This window comes from Carassius auratus, chromosome 22 (genome assembly GCF_003368295.1).
Source record: "Carassius auratus strain Wakin chromosome 22, ASM336829v1, whole genome shotgun sequence".
NCBI lineage: Eukaryota > Metazoa > Chordata > Actinopteri > Cypriniformes > Cyprinidae > Carassius > Carassius auratus.
This window is the reverse complement of record NC_039264.1, coordinates 4,044,583-4,068,451: the sequence shown is the minus strand read 5'-3', so window position 1 is coordinate 4,068,451 and position 23,869 is coordinate 4,044,583. Positions and strand designations below refer to the sequence as shown.

Sequence of the window (23,869 nt, the reverse complement as noted above, 5' to 3'; positions counted from 1 at the left end):
ACATGTGGGGTATTTAAGCTAAAACGTGTGAGACACCTGAGACTTAAATTACATCTTATAAAAAATGGGCATGATATGTCTCCTTTAATTTTGCACTCTGGTTTTTCCATTCACTAAAATTTAGAATAAATATACATAGTTGTCCCTGGATCAAAAAGTCTTAAGTTACTGGGGTACATTTGTAGGAATAGCCAAAAATGCATTGTATGTGTCAAAATTATAGATTGTTTTTTCTTTTTTCTTTTTTTTTTACCAAAAATCATTAAAATATTAAGAAAAGACCATGTTCCATGAAGATATTTTGTATAATTTCACCATGAAATGTAGTTTCACAGTTCACACAAAAGTCTTCTATTTGTAGCTATTTGAAACAGTGAGGTAACTTCACTCTCTGTGAAAAGCTGTCACTGAGGCAGTAATATGAATCCTCCTAATATGAACCCTTAACCTTTTAATAAAAAATAAGTATGTTGTTATCCATTAAAACCAGTACAAATCTTAAGATGAACTATGACATTATATGATATGAAATGTTGGACAGTTACTAGTTACTAGTAATGCAATAGCAATACAGTAATAAAATTACTTTCCCTGGTAACTCGTAGGGCAACTAATTATTAATACAATTTAAGTAATAATATTACAGTTACCATTTAAAATAAATGTTTAATTGCTTTCCTCACAATTGCTAATGATTTGAACTTCAAAAATCTGTTTTCTTAATCATTGTCTCGCACATGATGTCGCCAGTCAAGTCAAGTCACCTTTATTTATATCACTTTAAACAAAAAGGATTGTGTCAAAGCAACTGAACAACATGAATTAGGAAAACAGTTTGTCAATGCAATAATGCAACTGATTCTCATCCAAGCCACTTCACACTCAGCTGCACCAATGCAGCAAGTTAGCTTAGCTGGAAGATGGAGAAGAAGTGAAGAAGAAGTGAAGTGACATTCAGCCAAGTATGGTGACCCATACTCAGAATTTGTGCTCTGCATTTAACCCATCCGAAATGCACACACACAGAGCAGTGAACACAAACACACACACCGTGAGCACACACCCGGAGCAGTGGGCAGCCATTTATGCTGCGGCGCCCGGGGAGCAGTTGGGGTTCGATGCCTTGCTCAAGGGCACCTAAGTCGTGGTATTGAAGGTGGAGAGAGAGCTGTTCATGCACTCCCCACACCCACAATTCCGTCCGGCCCGAGACTAGAACTCACAACCCTTCGATTGGGAGTCCAACCCTCTAACCATTAGGCCACTCCATCCTTCCCTCACTCTTGAACAAGACCCCAGGATACTTGAACTCCTCCACTTGAGGCAGAAGCTCTCCACCAACCTGAAGGGGACAGGCCACCCTTTTCCGGCTGAGAACCATGGCCTTGGACTTGGAGGTGCTTATTCTAATCCCAGTCGCTTCACACTCAGCTGCAAACGATCCCAGCATACGCTGAAGGTCCTGGCCTAATGAAGCCAACATGAAAACATCATCTGCAAAAAGCAGAGATTAAATCATGTGGTCCCCAAAACAGACCCTCCAGCCCCTGGCTGCGCTAAGAATTTCTAGGCGCAGCCAGCGGTCGGTGATAAAGGGCAGCCCTGCCGGAGTCCAACATGTACCAGGAACAAGTCTGACTTTCTGCCGACAACGTGAGCCAAGCTCCTGCTCCCGTCGTACAGGGACTGGACAGCACATAACACAGGGCCTCGGACCCATACTCCCAGAGTACCCCCCACAAGAGGACGCAAGGGATATAGTTGAATGCCTTCTCCAAATGCACAAAACACATGTGGATAGGTTGGGCAAACTCCCATAAACCCTCCAGCACCCTGGCGAGGGTATAAAGCTGGTCCATTGTTCCACGACCGGGACGAAAACCGTATTGTTCCTCCTGAATCCAAGGTTCAACTACTGGCCAAATTCTCCTCCAGTACCCTGGCATTGACTTTTCCAGGAAGGCTGAGGAGTGTGATCGCCCTGTAGTTGGAACACATCCTTCGGTCCCCCTTCTCGAAAAGAGGGACCACCACCCCGGTCTGCCATTCCAAGACAGCGCCCACAACATCCCTTTTAGATCCACTGTAAATAGTGCTGGCAGGTCAGCATTTAAAAAAAAATATATGGCCATTCCTCCTAATCATGCCCCTCCAGGTGTCACTGCCCACATGAGAGTTGAAGTCCCCCAGTAGAACAACAGAGTCCCCAGTCAGAGCACTTTTCAGCACCCCTCCCAGAGACTCCAAGAAGGCAGGGTATTCTACACTGCTATTCGGCCGATAAACACAAATAAGAGTGAGAGACCTATTCCCAACTGGAATGTGCAAGGGATCGACCCTTTTGTTCACCGGGGTAAACTCCATCACATCACGACTGAGCTGGGGAGCTATGAGCAACCCAACATCAACCAGCCACCTCTCACCACGGGCATCTCCGGAGTGGTAGAGAGTCAAGCCTCTCTCAAGGGGTGCGGTTCCAGAACCCAAGCTGTGCATGGAGGTGAGTCCAACTCCTTCCCCACCAGCAAGGTGACATCCCATGTCCCTAAGGCCAGTTTCCATATTAAGAGATCAGGTCGTCGGGCCACCTGCCGTCGACTGCTGCCCGATCCACAAAGCACCAGCCACTTATGATTCATCCTACAGATGGTGGGTCCATGGGAGGTCGGCCCCACATTGCTCTTTTGGGCTAAGCCAGGCTGGGCCCCATGGGGGAGGCCTGGTCACCAGGCACACGTATTTGAGCGCCCAGCCTGGGCCTGGCTCCAGGGTGGGGCCCCGGCTGTGCCATTTTTAAATAATTCATAATGGGCTTCTGAACTGCTCTTAGTCTGTCCGGTCACCTAGGACCTGTTTGCCTTGGGAGACCCTACCATGGGTATATAACCCCAGACAACACATCTTTTAGGATCATACGGGTACTCAAACCCCTCCACCACAATAAGGTTGCTGTTCCCAGAGGAACAGAAGCTTAAAAATATGTGGCTTGCCATCAGTTTGAGCCAGTTGTACTCTTCATATCTGCAACTTTCATGGATACACTGATTGCAAAAAAAATGTTAAATTTCCATTTTTTTTTAGATGTTATGGAAAGGTAATGTAACTAGCAGTGTAACTAATAACTATTGACAGGGGCGCTGTAAAGGGGGGGGGGGGGGTGTAAGGTTAGGATGATTCCAAGCCTCTGGGGGTCCAGAAACCATAGCGGTGCCCCAGATTGTTGGCTGGGAGTAATAAGTAATAATATTACTTTTGAAATTAGTAACTAGTAATATATATATACATATATATTTTTATTTTTTGCGTAATGAGCCCAACACTGATCATGTGCAAATGCAGGATGTGAACTAGGAGGGTCGAACACAGTCAGGGGAGGATTCACACAACACTTTAACAGTTCTGCTGTTAGATCACACACTGAACCACTGAAGAAAATGTTTCACAAGTTTGTCTTGTTCTGTTTGTGCTGCTGGGGTCTGACTGGTAAGTTAAAAAATCATTGCCAAGGTTTTTATTTTTATTTTGGAGTAATAAAGCTAATAACATCTCTTATTATGTATCAAAATAAATGTGAATTGTTTATGAATATAATAAAGGCATTGTTGGGATTAGGGTTAGGAAGTTTTCATTGGAATTTACAGCACCTGGAAAAGTTCATAAAAACAAAATAAAGGAAATCCCTGCAGTCCTGAACATCTACTAATGTCATACAAATGTGATCTAATGAGTAAATCTCCCATTTATTAAAAATACATATTTAAAATATCCAGAACAATTAACCAGTACCTTCAATCTGCAATAATTATCATACTCTACACTTTGAAGAGTTACAATGTTACATTAAGGACTGTGGTTTTTCAGGAGCTCTAGGTACATATATACTCACAAATACATGTATAACATGAGAACAGAAAGAACATTTAAATAAGTAAGACTAAGAGAGAAAAACAAATAATGATATACAGTACATATGGTTTTGAAACATTATGTACAGATTTGTGGAAATCTGTAGTTTACAATAGCTGTTTTGAAAGACTGCTGATATTTTACATTTAACTTTTTTGTTTCTGCTGTTCTCAACTTCACATGTGACTGAAGAGGATTTCAGACTTTGTAAATCATCAGAGGCTTTAATCTGTGTAAAATCTTTTTATATTCTCCAGGTGTGTTTGGTGACTCAGTGTCAGTGATGGAGGGAGATTCTGTTACTTTATACACTGATCTTTCCGAAATACATAAGGGCTATTACATATTCTGGAAATATGGAACTGGAAAGTCTCTCATAGCTAGAATAAATATGAAGAAACAAACTGTCTTCACACATAATGATACCGATGGGAGATTCAGAGACAGACTGAAGCTGGACAATAAAACTGGATCTCTGACCATCATGAACACCACAACTCAACACATTGGAGATTATCAACTAGAGATACATGGAGTGAATCAGACATTTAAAACATTCAACGTTTCTGTCTATGGTGAGTAGATATAATTTGTTGAAATGCTCACATATTATATTTACATAGTCAATTTTTTTTTATTTTTTTTTTGAGATGAGTCACATTAAGCAACCGTTAACACACTAAACACTCACTCAACACAAAATGTATTACACAGATTCACAACGCTGAAAATATTCCTCTTATCCTCTCATGTTTTCAGCTCGTCTGCCAGTTCCTGACATCAGCAGTACCTCTTCAAACTGTTCTTCATCTTCATCATCATCATCAGAGCAGAATTGTTCATTGTTGTGTTCAGTGGTGAATGTGGGTCATGTGACTCTCTCCTGGTACAAAGGAAACAGTTTATTGTCCAGCATCAGTGTGTCTGATCTCAGCATCAGTCTCTCTCTACCTCTGGAGGTGGAATATCAGGAGAAAAACAGCTACAGCTGTGTGATCAACAATCCCATCACAAACCAGACCACACATCTAGACATCACTCAACTCTGTCACACATGTGCAGGTATGATGGTGCCGTTATATATTAATTCACTGATCTGATATCTGTATTATGTTGTAGATCAGACTGATTCAATCACTTACATGTCTCTCTTTCACTCTCCTTCACATGCTCCAGACTTTGTATCTTTGATAGTGTTGATTTCTGTTTCTGCTGCTGGATCTCTGTTGATTGTAGCGACAGTCAGGATTTTCTGCATCTGCAGGAAACACAGAAAAACTGATCAAGAAGGCAAGTATTATCTTCTGCTTTTCAACAGGTAAAATTTGAAATTCTTCAAAAATATGTTCTAAGTATTTTGCCAACTGATAGCCCTAGTTTATAATTTAATTAAAATTATTCTCATACCCAGGAGGAAAAACAAGGGCACATACATAATGTACTTAAAGTGCTCTATTTCCGTGCACAAATGTTGTACTTCATTCTTGATTCCTTAATTTTCTTAATTTTAAATTATTTTTTAGTACTTCTGAAGATAAACTTAAGATCGTCTCTGTGTACTCAAATGTGCTATTTTTGGACACCATGAATATGAACTAAAATGCCCTTTAACATACTATCTCTTTATTTATAAAATATATTTGGTCACCACTTGTTATACACTTGGAACCATCTTTCATATGCTAGTACACAAGTGTATTACAAGTGGTGACTTTTTTTATACTTTTTTAAAAATAATTAATGTGTAATTTATCTGTCTCTCGAATTGTAATAAAAATTATTTCAGGAACTATTTGTGTGTGGGAAAAGTTAATGGCTCTAATTAAATCTGTTATTGCCATTTTTTAAATCTTCTAAAATCTGTTACTTTGGTGTTCAATTTGGAAGCCCTGATAATAACACAGAGGCTGTGAAGAACAGAGTTTACTGGTTTTAATGAATCTCTTTTTGTTAAAACAGTTGAGACTTGTGAAGAAGAGATCACTTACGCCGAGACGACATTCTACAAAAGAAACGCACAGAAAAGAGTAAGACAATTTATTGTTAATATGTGGAGTATAATTAATAACACTTTACAGTAGGGGGTTATCAACATTAGTTATTTTTAACCAATATGAGCAAAGGACAATACATTTACAATATTATTTATTAATCTTTATTAATGTAATAAAAAGTTTGGTTGTTCATTGTTAGTTCACAGTACATAAACTAATGTTAAAAAAACACAACTTTTGATTTCAATAATGCATTAGAAAATATTGAAATAATATGAATTAAGTTTAATAAATGCTATAACAGTATCATTCATGAAGTAGTTTACTAATGTTAACATTCCACTACATAAGACAACAAAAAAAATGTTCTGGTAAATCATAATTATGACAAAATGAGATATTATGACATACTAAATAGAAATTGAGATAAAAAAATTCTAAATTATAACATAAAATTTTTTTAAATATACAAAGTTTAAATAATGAGATTAAGAAATTCTAATTATAACTTAAATGTTGAGAATTATGTCATAATAATTTTGACGTGTGTGTATCATAATCTAACCTAAGTATGCCATAATGTGAAAATTTTATCTCGTCATTTTTATGTCAGTTTTTGATTATGATTTAAAAGAGCTTATTTATTTATTTTTCCTATTTGTCAGTTAGGCCTGTCATGATAATGTACTGTCCTAGAAATAGTAGTGATATTATTTATAGTGGCATTTTAAGACAACTTTACGCCACTGAATACATAATTATAATATAGCAGCATAATAATGCAAGAAGTGCATGCATAATATACAGTCAAACACATCCAACTAATCCACATTTACACTGAAAACCAACGGTGGAAAACAGCAAAAAAAGAACAAAAAAATGAATTCTCCCCCTCGTGAAACCCCCTTAACGTTAGCTGTGAAAGAGCACTATTTTGCGTTATTATATTTATTTATGCACCAGAACAGTGAATTTCTTCTTTGTGTTGATTTGGACTTATTCTTCCATACTGGAGTCCGGAGTTGTAAGGAAAACACTAAAAAGCTTCAAATGATGTCTTCTTTTCACTTGCTGATGTCTGCTCTTTACATATATTCTGTGACAAGTCAATATCTTGATTATTGTGACAGGCCTAGGAGCAGAAATGGGCTTTCATCTCTAACAAAAATCTCAAACACAGCTGTATCATGTGTTTATAAAAGACTTATTATTGTTATTAATATAAGTATGATTATATCTTGTGTTATAAATTTTTTACAGAAAGCTGAAGAGGAGAGTCATGTGGTATATGCACCAATCAAAAGATGATCAAACTTCAGTGTTATTCTAAGAACAAGACTCTTATTGTCTTCTGATTTTCATTGGGAATCTCCCATCATGACTTCAGACACTGTGGTCTTATGGATGATCATTTTCACTGCAGCTTTTCATGTTTGCAAAACATAGATGCAAACTATCCATCCAGAGGTGATAAAGTAAACTGCTGTGGTACGGATTATTTATATCTGTACAGAAATGTGGTTTGATCGGTGCATGAGAATGTGTCTACTGCTGGATGCTTGTATTTGATGTCAGTTTGTTAGTGTGTGTCTGAGGTGTCAATAGTGTCTGTTTGAGTGTGTATCTGTGCAAGTGTGTGTCTGAGGTGTCAACAATACATCTGTGTGAGCATGTAACGTTGCGAGTGAGTGCGTCTGATGTTTCAACAGTGTGACAGTGCCAGTGTATCTGAGGTGTCAGTCTGTGTGATCAGCATGTCATTGCAAGAATTTTTCATTTTGACTTCTGCTCTACAGGGAAGCCACTTCACTTCAAAATGCTACAATCATTAGTGCGGATTTTTGGACAAAAAGGTCTCAAATCAAGTCATATTAGTATGAAATATTTAAATATTAAATGTGCATGATGATCTCATACAGTAATCTCTCATAAAAAAGGTACAAAAGCTGTGATGTACAATACCTTTTCAAAAAGTATATCTCTGTATCTTATGGACACCTTAAGGGTGCATTTTAGTACCAAAATGGGCGAAAAGTTAATGCACTAGTGCAGAGGTGGAGAGTCCAGGGGCCCAACTGAAGCAAACACTGATCTCCATGATGGTGGCATAATTTTAACCAATAAAACATCAGCATCTGATCCTCTGTAACGCACAATAACAGCAGGTGTTCATCACCAATGCACAATCATCATTTAATTAGTCTCTTAATTATCTCATTGACTTTAACTCTTTGAGGACTTGGGATTTGAGTTGAGACTAGTTTGTGACTTGGAAGGAATGACTTGTTTCCTCCTCTGGTGAAATCAGCTGCTGAGTTCATGGGTGGAGCAAAAATGTGGCAGGACTTTTACTTTCTGACCCCTGGACTCTCCACCTCTGCACTAGTTATAGATTGAAGTATTCATTTTTTTTATTTTTTTTTTACCCTGAGTGTAGTTTCAGTTCTTTCTAACCAAAACTTTTCTTAATCCAAGGTGGTTGTTGTTCTTTTTTCTTATTTTTCTTATAAAGGTTACATTTAAAGAATAAATGCAATGCATGATTTACAATTTATGATTTGTGTTTAATGGTAGTGAATCATTTTATTATTATTATTATTATTATTATTATTATTATTGCATTTGTTTTGATGAGAAACTAACAATTTAGATTATTTTCAATAGCATAAGAGGGCTCCATATGTAAAACAATGGTTAAAATTCACAGGTGCTGGTCATATAATTAGAATATCATCAAAATGTTGCTTTATTTCACTAATTCCATTCAAAAAGTGTAACTTTTATATAATATTCATCTATTACACACAGACTGGTATATTTTTAAATGTTTATTTATTTTTATTTTGATTATTATTACTGAAAACTAAGGAAAATCCCAAATTCAGCATCTCAGAAAATTAGAATATTGTGAAAAGGTTTAATCTTGAAGACACCTGGTGCCACACTCTACTCAAAACACCTGCGAAGGTCTTTAAATGGTCTCTCAGTCTAGTTCTGTAGGCTACACAATCATGGGGAAGACTGCTGACTTGACAGTTGTCCAAAAGACGACCATTGACACCTTACACAAGGAGGGCAAGACACAAAAGGTGATTGCAAAAGAGGCTGGGTGTTCACAGAGCTCTGTGTCCAAGCACATTAATAGAGAGGTGAAGGGAAGGAAAAGATGTGGTAGAAACAAGTGTACAAGCAATAGGGATAACTGCACCCTGGAGAGGATTGTGAAACAAAACCCCATTCAAAAATGTGGGGAAGATTCACAAAGAGTGGACTGCAGCTGGAGTCAGTGCTTCAAGAACCACTTCACACAGACGTATACAAGACATGGGTTTCAGCTGCCGCATTCCTTGTGTCAAGCCACTCTTGAACAACAGACAGCGTCAGAAGCGTCTTGCCTGGGCTAAAAACAAAAAGGACTGGACCGCTGCTGAGTGGTCCAAAGTTATGTGCTCTGATGAAAGTAAATTTTTAATTTCCTTTGGATATCAGGGTCCTAGAGTCTAGAAGAAGAGAGGAGAGGCACACAATCCACGTTGTTTGAGGTCCAGTGTAAAGTCTCCACAGTCAGTGATGGTTTGTGGTGCCATGTCATCTGCTGATGTTGGTCCACTGTGTTTTCTGAGGTCCAAGGTCAACGCAGCTGTTCACCAGGAAGTTTTAGAGCACTTCATGCTTCCTGCTGCTGACCCAATTCATGGAGATGCAGATTTCATTTTCCAACAGGACTTGGCACCTGCACACAGTCCCAAAGCTACCAGTGCCTGGTTTAAGGACCATGGTATCCCTGTTCTTAATTGGCCAGCAAACTCGCCGGACCTTAACCCCATAGAAAATCTATGGGGTATTGTGAAGAGGAAGATGCGATATGCCAGACCCAAGAATGCAGAAGAGCTGAAGGCCACTATCAGATCACCCTGGGCTCTCATAACACCTGAGCAGTGCCACAGACTGATCGACTCCAGGCCACGCCGCAGTGCTGCAGTAATTCAGACAAAAGGAGCCCCAACTAAGTATTGAGTGCTGTTCATGCTCATACTTTTCAGTTGGCCAAGATTTCTAAAAATTATTTCTTTGTATTGGTCTTAAATTGTATTCTAATTTTCTGAGATAGTGAATTTGGGATTTCCCTTAGTTGTCAGTTATAATCATCAAAATTAAAAGAAATAAACATTTGAACTATATAAGTCTGTGTGTAATGAATGAATATAATATACAAGTTTCACTTTTGAATAGATTTAATGAAATAAATCAACTGTTTGATGATATTCTAATTATAAGACCAGCACCTGTAGAGTTTCAGATTAAGATAATAACCAGATCTCACCTGAAGTTTCCAGTGATCATTGTAAAGATCAGACAAATGTTGACAGCTCAAGATATCTGCTCCAGTTCCAGCTGTGTAACATCACCTGAGGATCAGGAAACACAACATGAGTGATGATCTGAAGGGGTGTTATCCAACAATGATACAAACCTATTATTTTTAATTTAGTAACGTTAGAAGAAGAAATAGCATTAGGAAACGTGATAAGTGCAGAGTTCTGGTAAATTTAAGCACCTGTTAGTCAGGGAGTGATGCCAGAAATGTTAAGTGGGTGGTCCTTCATAAAATTGGGTGGGCAAAGTGTACCATATGAAAACTGCATATCAAATTTCCGACAGTAATTACAGCACAAAGATTCAACATTTCAACATTTACTAATACATATCTTTTATTAACTAATATCAACAAAGATTAATTAATACTGTACTAAATGCATTTCTCATTGTTAATGTAAGTTAAGGCATTGCCAAACGTTAACTAAAGTTTACTGTATGTAAAGCATTACCTTAGACGATGAGGCTTTGCAGATGATCTCATAATCAAGTGTCTCAGTTTTACATTCAGAGATTAGATATTGAGGACCACAGAAATGAATGCAGCTGTAAATATGCAGTTCATTGTGAAGAATGTATAAATGTATATATATATATCTAGGGCTGCAACTAACGATTATTTTGATAATCGATTAATCTGTCGATTATTTTTACGATTAATCGGTTTATGTACTTATATTTTAGTTTTTTCCATTTTTTCCCCAAGTAAATTATTAATAAAGGGTCTTTATCATTCAGCATAGATTTTTAAGAGATTTTAACCATTTTGCATTGTCATATCCTTATCAAAAATATACCTGGAGTTGTTTTATTATGTTAGTAATCCTTTGTCGAACTCTTCTGCAATCAAAACACTGACCCATACTCTAGCAAAATTCACAAGGAGATTTCAAATATTGTTTTCACCATGGCAGTCCTTAGAGCTCCTAAAGTAGTTTAACATCCCAAACAAAGCTTAAGGAATCTTTGAGAACATATTTTCACGAAGTATAAGGATAAAACAGAATAAAATTGCAGTGCATTGTATTTTATTATTTACTGGGAAAAAGCTTTATAGCTTATGTTGTGAAATTGTAAACAATCCTTCGAAAAAAAGTGCCAATGGCATGAAACCTGAATGGAAGTAAAATCCATCAGAAGGTTGGAACACACACAAAAAACCTGCTGTGTGAAAAAGAGCAGTGAATACTTAGAAAAGAAGAGCATTTTAAATATACTCAAACATTTACCTCTCTCATTCAGTCATAATTAGGCTGCAAGTCTGAATAGAGGTCGGGATCGTTGCGTCACGTCGCAATGCATTGTGGGAATCGCGGTACAGAAGTAGATGTACTGTATAGTAGGCATTAGGTAACGTTGGTCATTTGGTCATTAATTTTGATTATTTTTTGGAAAATGGTTCAGTATTGCTGTATTGTGAACTGCTGTAATCGGTTTCATGATAGACAGGGCAAACGCCTCGTGAATCATATTAGTTTTCAACATTTTCCTACTTGGAAAAAAAACACAAGGTGTCTGAAATCACCAAGAGGCGTCAGATGGCTTGGGTCGCCACTGTACGGAGGGAAACCATCACCTTCGATAATATTATAATACATAGTTATGGTGAGACATGTTGTGTATGGTCTCTCTCTCTCTCACACATACACACACACAAACTCAGACACAAACACATTACGTTTTCTCTAGTTTTTGGCCAGTAAGGGAGTCAGTGTCTGTATTTTTTGTTTAAACATTTTCTTTTGACCCAATCCTGAACTTAATTTGCTTTTTGATATTTTTGTGCTGACTGTATTTAACAAATTTGAACAACTTGTTAAAAAAAAAAAAAACTGGAACGAACTTCAAAATAGGAAGTTAAGCGTCTTGTTTTGGTGAATGGTGGGTTGTGTCTGAGGTGAATGTTCGTCAATATTATACCGGATTACAGAACTACCGGAGGAAAACAGTGGATTTTTGCAAGTAGGCTATGATAGGTGAGTAATTACTCCTGAAGTGTAACAAACCCGCATAGACAAGCTTCATAGCTCGCAGAATCTGAGAAGTGTGTGTGTGTGTGTGTGTGTGTCACCACTGATGCTTGGTTAATGTTAACATTTCCTTAGTGAAAAATATTGTTTTCTCCACGTTTAATTTGCAGATCCATTTATGATCTGCAGGTGAGCCTCCAGTGACTTTTTAAAAAGTGAAAGTGACATTTTTAAATTGATCGGAGGTGTAAGCGCTCACTCCACAGACCCGGTAGGATAAATTATCAGGGAAACTGAGGCTTGGTAAACTTTCATGTGTTCATAGGGATCGATTCCGCCTACAACCTCTTTTTTTTTTTTTAAGTAGCGTTGTTTGGCTTCATTATTAAGTTTGTCCGTATAGGTATAGGCAACTTTTTTTGTCACGTTCTATAACTTTTTCTGGAGACTGGCTATTATCTTATTACAAACCTGCTTTGCGATACCTCTAAAATGGCCGCCGTTACCCACAATGCACCATTCCATGACGTCTACGCCCGAGCTCTATTATGAACTGGTAAACGACAAACTGATCACATAACATGTTTGTAAAGCTTTAAATGTTAACTGTTAAAAAGCAATGTTATCAGCTTTTACGACTAAACATTTGCAAACAACCTTGTACTGGAGAATCTGCACAAATAAAATTCTTAGGGGCCGTTCACATATCGCACCTAAAACGCGTGGAAAACGCTAGTCGCGCCACTTTCTCCTTCTTTCCAAAGCACTCGGGCAGAAGCGCCCCTGAGGCGTCTGCCTTTGCTAAGCAACCATGACGTGCTCTCTCCATGACGTGACCTCTCCATGAAGACCCGGAAATTTCAGCAAAGGATAAATGGATGCGGTGTGGACGCGCCTGGAAAAACGGGCGCATCGCACCGCGTGCGTGTCGCGACCGCGTCGCTACCATTATGAGAGTGCATACTGCGCGCCTACATAGGAAATAACGAACTTGAGCACGCAAAAGAAACGATATGTGAACGGCCCCTTAAACAGTTCAGTAGTGCAGAGTTTACAGGTTACTCTTCATTTTGAAGGCTCAAAGTAAAGTACTCCCACTTCCCGCTGAATGCTGCAGAGACGCTGTTCGGGAAGCACGTGACATAAAACGAGGCCAGCTATTGGCTATTCGCTACTTCACCTGCTGTACTGGCTGAGTAAAACCTCTGGTGGCTCATTACTGCCACACTTTGGTCACCGCAGATTTGAAATATGCACGAAATGAGCCGCTTATGGCAAATAAAATTTATTTAGCGACGAATCGATTACTAAATTAGTTGACAACTATTTTAATAATCGATTTTAATCGATTAAATCGATTCGTTGTTTCAGCTCTATATATATCCAGTATACATGTTTATTTTTTTCCTTCCACAAAGAACGACTCTATTTAGTGAATCAAACACTGTACTTATGGTGATATGATGCTTTTAACACGTTTGGCTCAGAAGAGGGAAAATTAATAACTGGCCATGAATTGACCATGAAATCTCACGTTAAATATATTTTAAAGTACAGAATTATATGACGTTACAGTGAAACCATACATTTATATTTATTATCTTTTGATAAATAACTTACTGGGTGGGCCACAGCTGAAAACCTGTAGCTCACTACTGCTGCTAGTGTGCTCTGTGTAACTGTTTGTGTTGTTTACTGGTCAGAAGAGCCCACATGACTGATATGATAAAGTCTCTGTCATATTATGCTCTGTAGATATGTCTCGGAGGGACTTTTCACCTGATTCCTCCTCGAAAAACATAAGTCTGGTCACTTTAAATAACAGCACACCTCACCTCAGCAACACAAGGGAACACATGAATCATTCTTGTCTGGAACACACTGAAACTTTGAGGTAAAGTTGTCACACTTTTTAAAAGTGACACAAGGGCGCTATGTACACCCCTCCTTGTGTACAGCGATGCCGCCCGGTTTTATGACGTCACGCAAACATGAGCGGTGGTCACATAAAACAGTCTTACAGTCAAATAAAGAGCATCAAATGTGTCGAGTATTTCATGCTGCATGATAATAAAACATTAATACACGCGTGCAGTGATACTAAATAACCCTCTCTACTGTTTATAACACAACCGCAACAACACTAGCATCCGTTCAGATCCGTCTGCTAGTTATATTTTCGTCTGTTTGTGTTTGTTTGTCTTTTGTGATTGTTGGTCTGCAAAGCTGTCATGTTGTTGCGTTTTAGGTAAATAGCATCCATCATCAAATGAATGTGTCTCCACCTAATGTGTCGGTGTTGTTAACCAAAAAACCGCCAGAGAAAGCAGATAAACACAGCCTCAGAAACGAAACTAATAAACTGTCTGACTATTACCTCTTCTTCTTCTTCTTCTTCTTCTTCTTCTTCTTCTTGGGTTTAGTGGCGGTTGAAAAACGAGCTGGAGCATTACCGCCACCCACTGGTAGGAAGCGTGGACCAGCACGTCTACAAGACCTAAATACAATGTTTAAAATAAATTAATAATTAAATTAAATTAGCTTCTCTAAGGTATTGAAACAACAAATTAACAATAAAACACCTGTCTTTAAAATCAGTGTATTTTCAGTTTTTGTTTTTTTTTAATGTTATCACATGAACATACAGATATCTTTCAATCTATTGTTGCTTGTTTCATGATGAAACTTTGTATGCACAGATCATTTAAAATATTTCAACAGCTTATTAAAACCCTGGCAGTGTTTTAGTGTAAATGAAACAAAGTAATCTACGATGTCCAGCTCTTATTGATTTATATTTGCTAAATTTTTACACAGAAGTGGCTAAACATTTACACGACAAAAACATATCATGATGCACTTATACATTTATCTAAATCTAAAAATTGTACGGTATCTATCCTTAAAAAAGGAAAAGGTCAACACTAAAGGCAGACATGGTTACCTAATAAAACAGTCTCAGTCTAATTATGAGAAATCTCATTAGCAGCACTCCATCGTTTGATTTTAATATCAATTCAGTTCTGATTAGTGGTTAAATATGTTGCACTGTATGTTGGGGTTTTATTCTCCTAAAAAAAAACACAGATTTAGAGTTAGTTATTTTACGTTTGAATGCCAGAGAAAGTGATGCTCTGTAATTAAAATAGCTAATAAACAGCAATAACTCACATGCAGATCGGTAGCTACTTTCTTGTGATAGTAAATCACAGCAACAGCTCTGTGTATATACAGTAATATTAGATCATATTAGACATATATATGGATTATAATTAAAAAAAAAAAAAATATATATATATATATATATATATATATATATATATATATACAGTATTGTTCAAAATAATAGCAGTACAATGTGACTAACCAGAATAATCAAGGTTTTTAGTATATTTTTTATTGCTACGTGGCAAACAAGTTACCAGTAGGTTCAGTAGATTGTCAGAAAACAAACAAGACCCAGCATTCATGATATGCACGCTCTTAAGGCTGTGCAATTGGGCAATTAGTTGAAAGGGGTGTGTTCAAAAAAATAGCAGTGTCTACCTTTGACTGTACAAACTCAAAACTATTTTGTACAAACATTTTTTTTTTTCTGGGATTTAGCAATCCTGTGAAACACTAAACTAATATTTAGTTGTATGACCACAGTTTTTTAAAACTGCTTGACATCTGTGTGGCATGGAGTCAACCAACTTGTGGCACCTCTCAGCTGTTATTCCACTCCATGATTCTTTAACAACATTCCACAATTCATTCACATTTCTTGGTTTTGCTTCAGAAACAGCATTTTTGATATCACCCCACAAGTTCTCAATTGGATTAAGGTCTGGAGATTGGGCTGGCCACTCCATAACATTAATTTTGTTGGTTTGGAACCAAGACTTTGCCCGTTTACTAGTGTGTTTTGGGTCATTGTCTTGTTGAAACAACCATTTCAAGGGCATGTCCTCTTCAGCATAGGGCAACATGACCTCTTCAAGTATTTTAACATATGCAAACTGATCCATGATCCCTGGTATGCGATAAATAGGCCCAACACCATAGTAGGAGAAACATGCCCATATCATGATGCTTGCACCTCCATGCTTCACTGTCTTCACTGTGTACTGTGGCTTGAATTCAGAGTTTGGGGGTCGTCTCACAAACTGCCTGTGGCCCTTGGACCCAAAAAGAACAATTTTACTCTCATCAGTCCACAAAATGTTCCTCCATTTCTCTTTAGGCCAGTTGATGTGTTCTTTGGCAAATTGTAACCTCTTCTGCACATGCCTTTTTTTTAACAGAGGGACTTTGCGGGGGATTCTTGAAAATAGATTAGCTTCACACAGACGTCTTCTAACTGTCACAGTACTTACAGGTAACTCCAGACTGTCTTTGATCATCCTGGAGGTGATCATTGGCTGAGCCTTTGCCATTCTGGTTATTCTTCTATCCATTTTGATGGTTGTCTTCCGTTTTCTTCCACGTCTCTCTGGTTTTGCTCTCCATTTTAAGGCATTGGAGATCATTTTAGCTGAACAGCCTATCATTTTTTGCACCTCTTTATAGGTTTTCCCCTCTCTAATCAACTTTTTAATCAAAGTACGCTGTTCTTCTGAACAATGTCTTGAACGACCCATTTTCCTCAGCTTTCAAATGCATGTTCAACAAGTGTTGGCTTCATCCTTAAATAGGGGCCACCTGATTCACACCTGTTTCTTCACAAAATTGATGACCTCAGTGATTGAATGCCACACTGCTATTTTTTTGAACACACCCCTTTCAACTAATTCAACTAATTGCCCAATTGCACAGCCGTAAGAGCGTGCATATCATGAATGCTGGGTCTCATTTGTTTTCTGAGAATCTACTGAACCTACTGGTAACTTGTTTGCCACGTAGCAATAAAAAAATATACGAAAAACCTTGATTATTCTGGTTAGTCACATTGTACTGCTATTATTTTGAACAATACTGTATATATATATATATATATATATATATATATATATATATCCAGTAGATGAAATAAACTCACAACACTGTAAATAGTAGCAGCACTGGAAGAAACTCATCACTTACAAAGTTGTCTCTGAATGCCCAGTGTCACTGACTTATGTCTGGAGACTGAAAACTAACTGCTGCATGGTTTCTTCTTGACTCAGAAGATAAAGCTTGGAAAATCCAGTACTTTGGGATCAGAACATGATTATAAATTTGTATTCTGGTTTTTCAATTCACTTAAATTTAGAATAAATTGACATAATTTTAAAATCCTTGTGTTCACCATGAAATGTAGTTCATTTATAATTCACATACAATATTCTTCTACTTTTAGTCATTTTATACAGTCAGATAACTGAAGACAAAATCTGTCACTGTGGCATGAACCCTTCTAATATGAACCCTTTACTTTTTGATAAAAATTAAGAATATTTGTATCCATAAAAACCAGTAAAAATCTTAACAAGGGTTAGATGAAATATAACATTATATCATGTGCAAATGCAGGATGTGAACTAGGAGTGTCGATCGCTGTCAGGGGAGGATTCACACAACACTTTAACAGTTCTTCTCACACACTGAACCACTGAAGAAAATGGTTCACAAGTTTCTCTTGTTCTGTTTATGCTTCAGGAGTCTCACCGGTAAGTTAAACTTTTTTTTTTTTCATTTTGGAGTAAATTTTAATATTTCAGCTGCTGTAGTTTACCAACAGAAACATGAATATTGTATAAATATAACATAAGATCTACTAACTTTGTATTAGGTGTCTTTTGGAGTTAGAAACTACATTAAAGTTCATGAAGAATAATGGAAATCCCTACAATGAGTGTAAATGTTCAGAAAGTGTGAACTTTCCGTTGAGCCTCTTTCAAATATCAGGCCATTTTTGTCCTTTTAAAAATACAATACAAGTATCTAAAATAACCAGCGCAAATTAAACTGTACTTTCAATCCGCATAAAATTATCATGTATTCATTGTCAATAAATTATGAAAATGTAAACACTGATTTCCCCTTTGCACTTTACAAAAAAATAAAGAGTAAAGATGTTGCACCAATAAGCATTAATCTTGAATCTAGATTAAATCAAGGTTTATTTTATAGTTTCTGTTGCACCAGACTTTAAACTTCGGAATAAAACTTACATTTAAACCACCATTACATATAACTCCTGAATGCAAAAGTTGTTGCTGTTTATATCTGGGATTCATGCATTGATGAGTTTAATTCATTAAATAGGAATATTATAATAATCTACTGTGTTTAAAACTGACATTTTTGAAACATTAAGCTTCTGTGAAGGGGGCTCGGGTTGTTGTAGCTCGTTATATGAAGTTTTTCTCCTGTTTCATAAATTATATACTCTATTAATTGCTATTTTAAACATATTTCCAGCAATCTGTAAATGCTGCTTTAGTGTTTTCTCAGTCTGTCTGATTCTAACTCTCTCCGTACTGATAATAGTAGCGGGTTTCTGCTGCTGCTCTCAACTTCACTCAACTTTGTGTAAATGAAGCTGATTTCAGGATCTGTAAACCATCAGAGGATTTAATCCATGTCACATCTGTTCATCAGGTGTGTTTAGTGATTCAGTGTCAGTGATGGAGGGAGAATCTGTCACTCTGAACACTGATCTTACTGAAATACATAAAGGCGATCACATAGTGTGGAAATATGCGGCGGGAAAGTATAAAATTGGTACAATGACCAAAAATAAGCAAAACATCTCATCTGATGTTCTTGACGGGAGATTCAGAGACAGACTGAAGCTGGACAGTAAAACTGGATCTCTGAACATCACAAACATCACAACTCAACACGCTGGAGTCTATGAAGTAGAGATAAGTCGAGCAAAAGAAACATCCAAAACATTCAATGTTTGTGTCTATGGTGAGCCGAGATCAACTGTTGAAATGTTCACATATTCTAGTTACAAAATTAAATATTTATTTATGTCGAGATGACAGAAAGTTTCAGCTACTGTCAATGCATTAAACACTAATTGAGCACAAAATTAACAGATTCACTACAATTCACAATTATTAGATCTAGAGAATTGTGTTCATATTCATCTTATTCTTTCATGTTTTTTTCAGCTCTTCTTCCTGTTCCTGTCATCAGCAGAAACTCTTCACAATGTTCTTCATCATCTACATCTTCATCACAGCAGAATTGTTCACTGGTGTGTTCAGCGGTGAATGTGGGTCATGTGACTCTCTCCTGGTACAAAGGAAACAGTTTATTGTCCAGCATCAGTGTGTCTGATCTCAGCATCAGTCTCTCTCTACCTCTGGAGGTGGAATATCAGGAGAAAAACAGCTACAGCTGTGTGATCAACAATCCCATCAGAAACCAGACTCAAAATCTGAATATCACTCAACTCTGTCAACCATGTTCAGGTACCACAGCGCTGATATATGTGTTTATTTACTGAGCTGATCTCTGTCTTCTTCACTTACATTCAAGTCTGTCTCTCTTTTACTCTTCTTCAGTTCCTCCAGTCTCTGTTTCTCTGTTAGTGTTGATTTCTGCTGTTGTTGGATCTCTGTGGATTGTCACTGCAGTCGTGATCTTCTGCATCTGCTGGAAACACAGAGAAACTGATCAAGAAGGCAAGTGTTATCTTATTTTAAACATGTACATTTTGAAATAATTCTTTAAAAATATGCTATAAATATTTTGCCACCTGATAGTCCTATTTTATAATTTATATTAAAATGATTTAATTTAAAATTAATTCATAATATTTGATAATAAATGTCTATTTGTGTATAATGTCTCTGAGCAAACTTCTCACTCGCACGGTCCATTTAATCTTTAATCTTGATAAATGATAACTTTTGTTGTGCTTCTTGAACTTAAATGCTGAGTAAAAACAAAGAACGTAAAATACTTCCCATTTGGGTTTGATGTATAAGTGTGTGATTTATGTGTCTCTATAAATATAATGATAAACACTCTTTTAGGATCTATTTGTGTGTGGAAAAAGTTGTTGGCCTAATGGCTTATTAAAATAGTTAATGCCATTTTAAAAATCTTTAAGTATTACTTTGGTGTTAAATTTGAAAGCCCTGATATTAACACAGAGGCTGTGAAGAACCAGATCTAATAAAGACTGAGTTTGTGGTTTTAATGAATCTATTCTTGTTAAAACAGCTGAGACTTGTGAAGTAGTGATCATTTATGTTGAGACGGCATTCTACAAAAGAAACGCACAGAAAACGGTAAGACAATGTATTATTAATATGTTGAGTAACATGTTGAGTATGTGTATAATTGGTAACACTTCACAATAAGGTTTCATATGTTAATGAATAGTGGACAATACATTTATTACAGTATTTATTAATATTTGTTAATGTTAGTTAATAAACGTACAGTTGTTCATTGTTAGTTGATATTAACTAATGTTAACACAACCTTTATTTTTAATAATGCATTAGTAAATGTTGAAATTAATATTAATTAAGTTTAATGGATGCTGTAGAAGTATTGTTCTTTCTTATTTCATGTCAAATAAAGTAGTTCAGCAATGCTAACTGATGAAACCTTACTGTAAAGTGTCACTGTATCATTTAAGAAGAGAGTCTGATGTAGATCAGTGTGCACTTTTGATTTTTTCTGGATGAAATTTAAGTCCATTTCCACCACATAATAAAAAATAATAAAAATTGCAATATTATTGGCATTTTAAGACCACGCTATGCCACTGAATATATAATGATAATATAACAGCATAATAATGCTAGTAGTGCATGCATAATATTGTGTATGCACAAGCTGATGTAAAAGAAAATCAAAAACATCCATTTAATGTACATTTTCATAGAAAAAATAGCAAAAATGCATCCTCTCAGTTGTCAAACCCCCTTAACGTTAGCTGTGACAGAGCACTATTTTGCGTTATTATATTTATTTATGCACCAGAACAGTGAATTTCTGCTTTGTGTCGATTTGGACTTATTCTTCCATACTGGAGTCCGGAGTTGTAAGGAAATCACTAAAAAGCTTCAAATGATGTCTTCTTTTCACTTGCTGATGTCTGCTCTTTACATATATTCTGTGACAAGTCAATATCTTGATTATTGTGACAGGCCTAGGAGCAGAAATGGGCTTTCATCTCTAACAAGAATCTCACACACAACTGCAGCATGTGTTTATAAAAGACTTATTATTGTTATTAATATCACTTTTATTATATCTTGTGTTATACATTCTTTACAGAAAGCTGAAGAGGAGAGTCATGTGGTATATGCACCAATCAAAAGATGATCAAACTTCAGTGTTATTCTAAGAACAAGACTCTTATTGTCTTATGATTTTCATTGGGAATCTCCCATCATGACTTCAGACACTGTGGTCTTATGGATGAGCATTTTCACTGCAGCGTTTAAATGTTTGCAAAACATAGATGCAAACTATCCATCCAGAGGTGATAAAGTAGACTCTGCTGTGGTACGGATTATTTATATCTGTACAGAAATGTGGTTTGATCGGTGCATGAGAATGTGTCTACTGCTGGATGCTTGTATTTGATGTCAGTTTGTTAGTGTGTGTCTGAGGTGTCAATAGTGTCTGTTTGAGTGTGTATCAGTGTGTGTCTAAGGTGTCAACAATACATCTGTATGAGCGAGTGCCGTGCGAGTGTGTCGTGCGAGTGTGTCTGAGGTCTCAATAGTGTGACTGTGAGTGTGTATGAGGTGTCAGTCTGAGTGATCACCATGTCGTAGCATGGATTTTCCATTTATGTTCGTATGAAACAGTTTACTTCTGCACTACAGGAAAGCCATGTTACTTTAAAATGGCAAAAAAAATGTCTCAAATAAAGTGATATTAATATAAAAAAAACTTTACTTTGTGTGCTTGATCATTTTATACAGTCATCCTGCAGTTAGACAGAACTACACTCAGAAAAACGCACAAAACTACCTTTTCAAAAAATAAACCTTTGTATCTTATTAACCCCCTGAGGGTGCAGAATTGTATCTAAATTGGCAAAAAAGTAACACACAAGTGAGAACTTGAACCTTTTTTTGTAGTTTCAATTATAAGAAGAACTATTCTTGATCCCTTTTTTATAACGGTTATATCCCATTTTTCTCTGCCATTTAATTAAATAATAAATGCAATGTATGATTTACAATTTATGAATTGTGATTGAGGGGGTCAATCATTTATTTTGTTTGCAGCAGCTTTGATGAGAAACTAACAAACTAGTTTGTTTTTTCAGTAGCATAACAGAACTCTACTCTACAGGTAAAACAATGGTTGAAATTTAGAGTGTCAGATTAATTCCATAATCAGACAGAAAATCTCACCTGAAGTTTCCAATGACAACTGGAAAGATCAGAGAAATGTTGACAGCTCAAGATATCTGCTCCAGTTCCAGCTGTGTAACATCATCTGAGGATCAGGAAACACAACATGAGTGATGGAGTGTTATTCAACGATACAAATCTTCCTTTTAATTTTTAGTAGCAAAAATCAATATCAAATACGTGGTTAGTGTGCGAGTAATGGTTAATGTTAGTTCCTACTGTAGTGTGCTCTGAGTGCGTGGCTATTTACTGGTCAAAAAACACCACATGACTGATATGATAAAGTATCTGCCTGTGTCCCAATGTGCATACTATCCACCCTATCTGCCATAAAAAAAAAAAATAAAAAATAAAAAAAAAAATATATATATATATATATATATATATATATATTATATATATATATATATATATATATAGAAAATTACTAATATAACATACAACTTAGAATCGATATTATGCACATTGTGACGCAGGCTCTGTCATATTCTGGTCTGTAGAAATGTTTCAGATGGACTTTTGACTCGATTCATCGTCCAGCAGGTGGAACCAAGTCTGGTCACTTTAAATAACAGCACATCTATCCTCCGCAGCACACGGGAACACATGATGAGGAATCATTTGTGTCTGAAACACGGGACTGAAACTGTTTGCAGTAACTTAAGCCAAACACACCGGTAAATACGTCTGCGTTCATTACTAAGAAAAATGAGTTTATAACACCACACACATCAAATAAAGATCATCAAACGTGTCGAGGATGTCACGCTACATGATAATAAAGATTAATACACGTGTGCAGTGACAGTAAATGACCCTCTCTGTTGTTTATAACACACCCGCAACACTTATGCTAGCACTAGCATCCGTCGCGAGTCTGTTAGCAGCAGATTTGGTTTCCTGTGTGTGTGGAAAGTTGTTTCGCTTTATATAAAGGACATCCTGCATCAAATTGACGTGTCTCCACCTAACGTTTCTGTATTGCAAACATAACCGCTCTACTTAGTGTAACTCACAGAAAGTAGAGAAACACCCTCAAATCGAAACTAAAACAGCATTGACCACTTGAAGACTATGTTCGTTTTCTTCTTCTTCTAGAGTTTACTGGTTTATAACGTTGACGAACAACGAGCTGGAGAATTACCGCCATCAGCTGGTATGAAGTGTGACCAGACTGTCTAATAAATCAATCTTTTGATTCCCTTCACATGAAATATTTTAAATTACTAGGAATTTTCATCTTTCCTTATGTTTTGAATAAAATAATTTGTTGTTATATATATATATATATATATATATATATATATATATATTT

General features: G+C 36.6%; 1 long non-coding RNA gene across 6 annotated transcripts in view; it reads right to left on the bottom strand.

Annotated features, from left to right (window-relative positions):
* Positions 1–23,651, bottom strand: part of LOC113039434 (uncharacterized) — a 32,405-nt gene extending 8,754 nt beyond the window's left edge. For 2 of the 6 annotated variants that reach the window (XR_003274988.1, XR_003274987.1), the window contains exons 1-6: positions 23,571–23,651; positions 22,555–22,639; positions 19,696–19,816; positions 14,625–14,744; positions 10,225–10,309; positions 5,049–5,164 (exon numbers count right to left, since the gene is read on the bottom strand). This is a non-coding gene — a long non-coding RNA (uncharacterized LOC113039434). Of the gene's footprint in view, positions 1–4,855; positions 4,895–5,048; positions 5,165–10,224; positions 10,310–14,624; positions 14,745–19,695; positions 19,820–22,554; positions 22,640–23,393 lie in introns of those variants that run through there. The other 4 variants (XR_003274990.1, XR_003274989.1, XR_003274992.1 and 1 more) reach the window with 4 other exon arrangements.
* Positions 23,652–23,869: the final 218 nt, after the last annotated feature.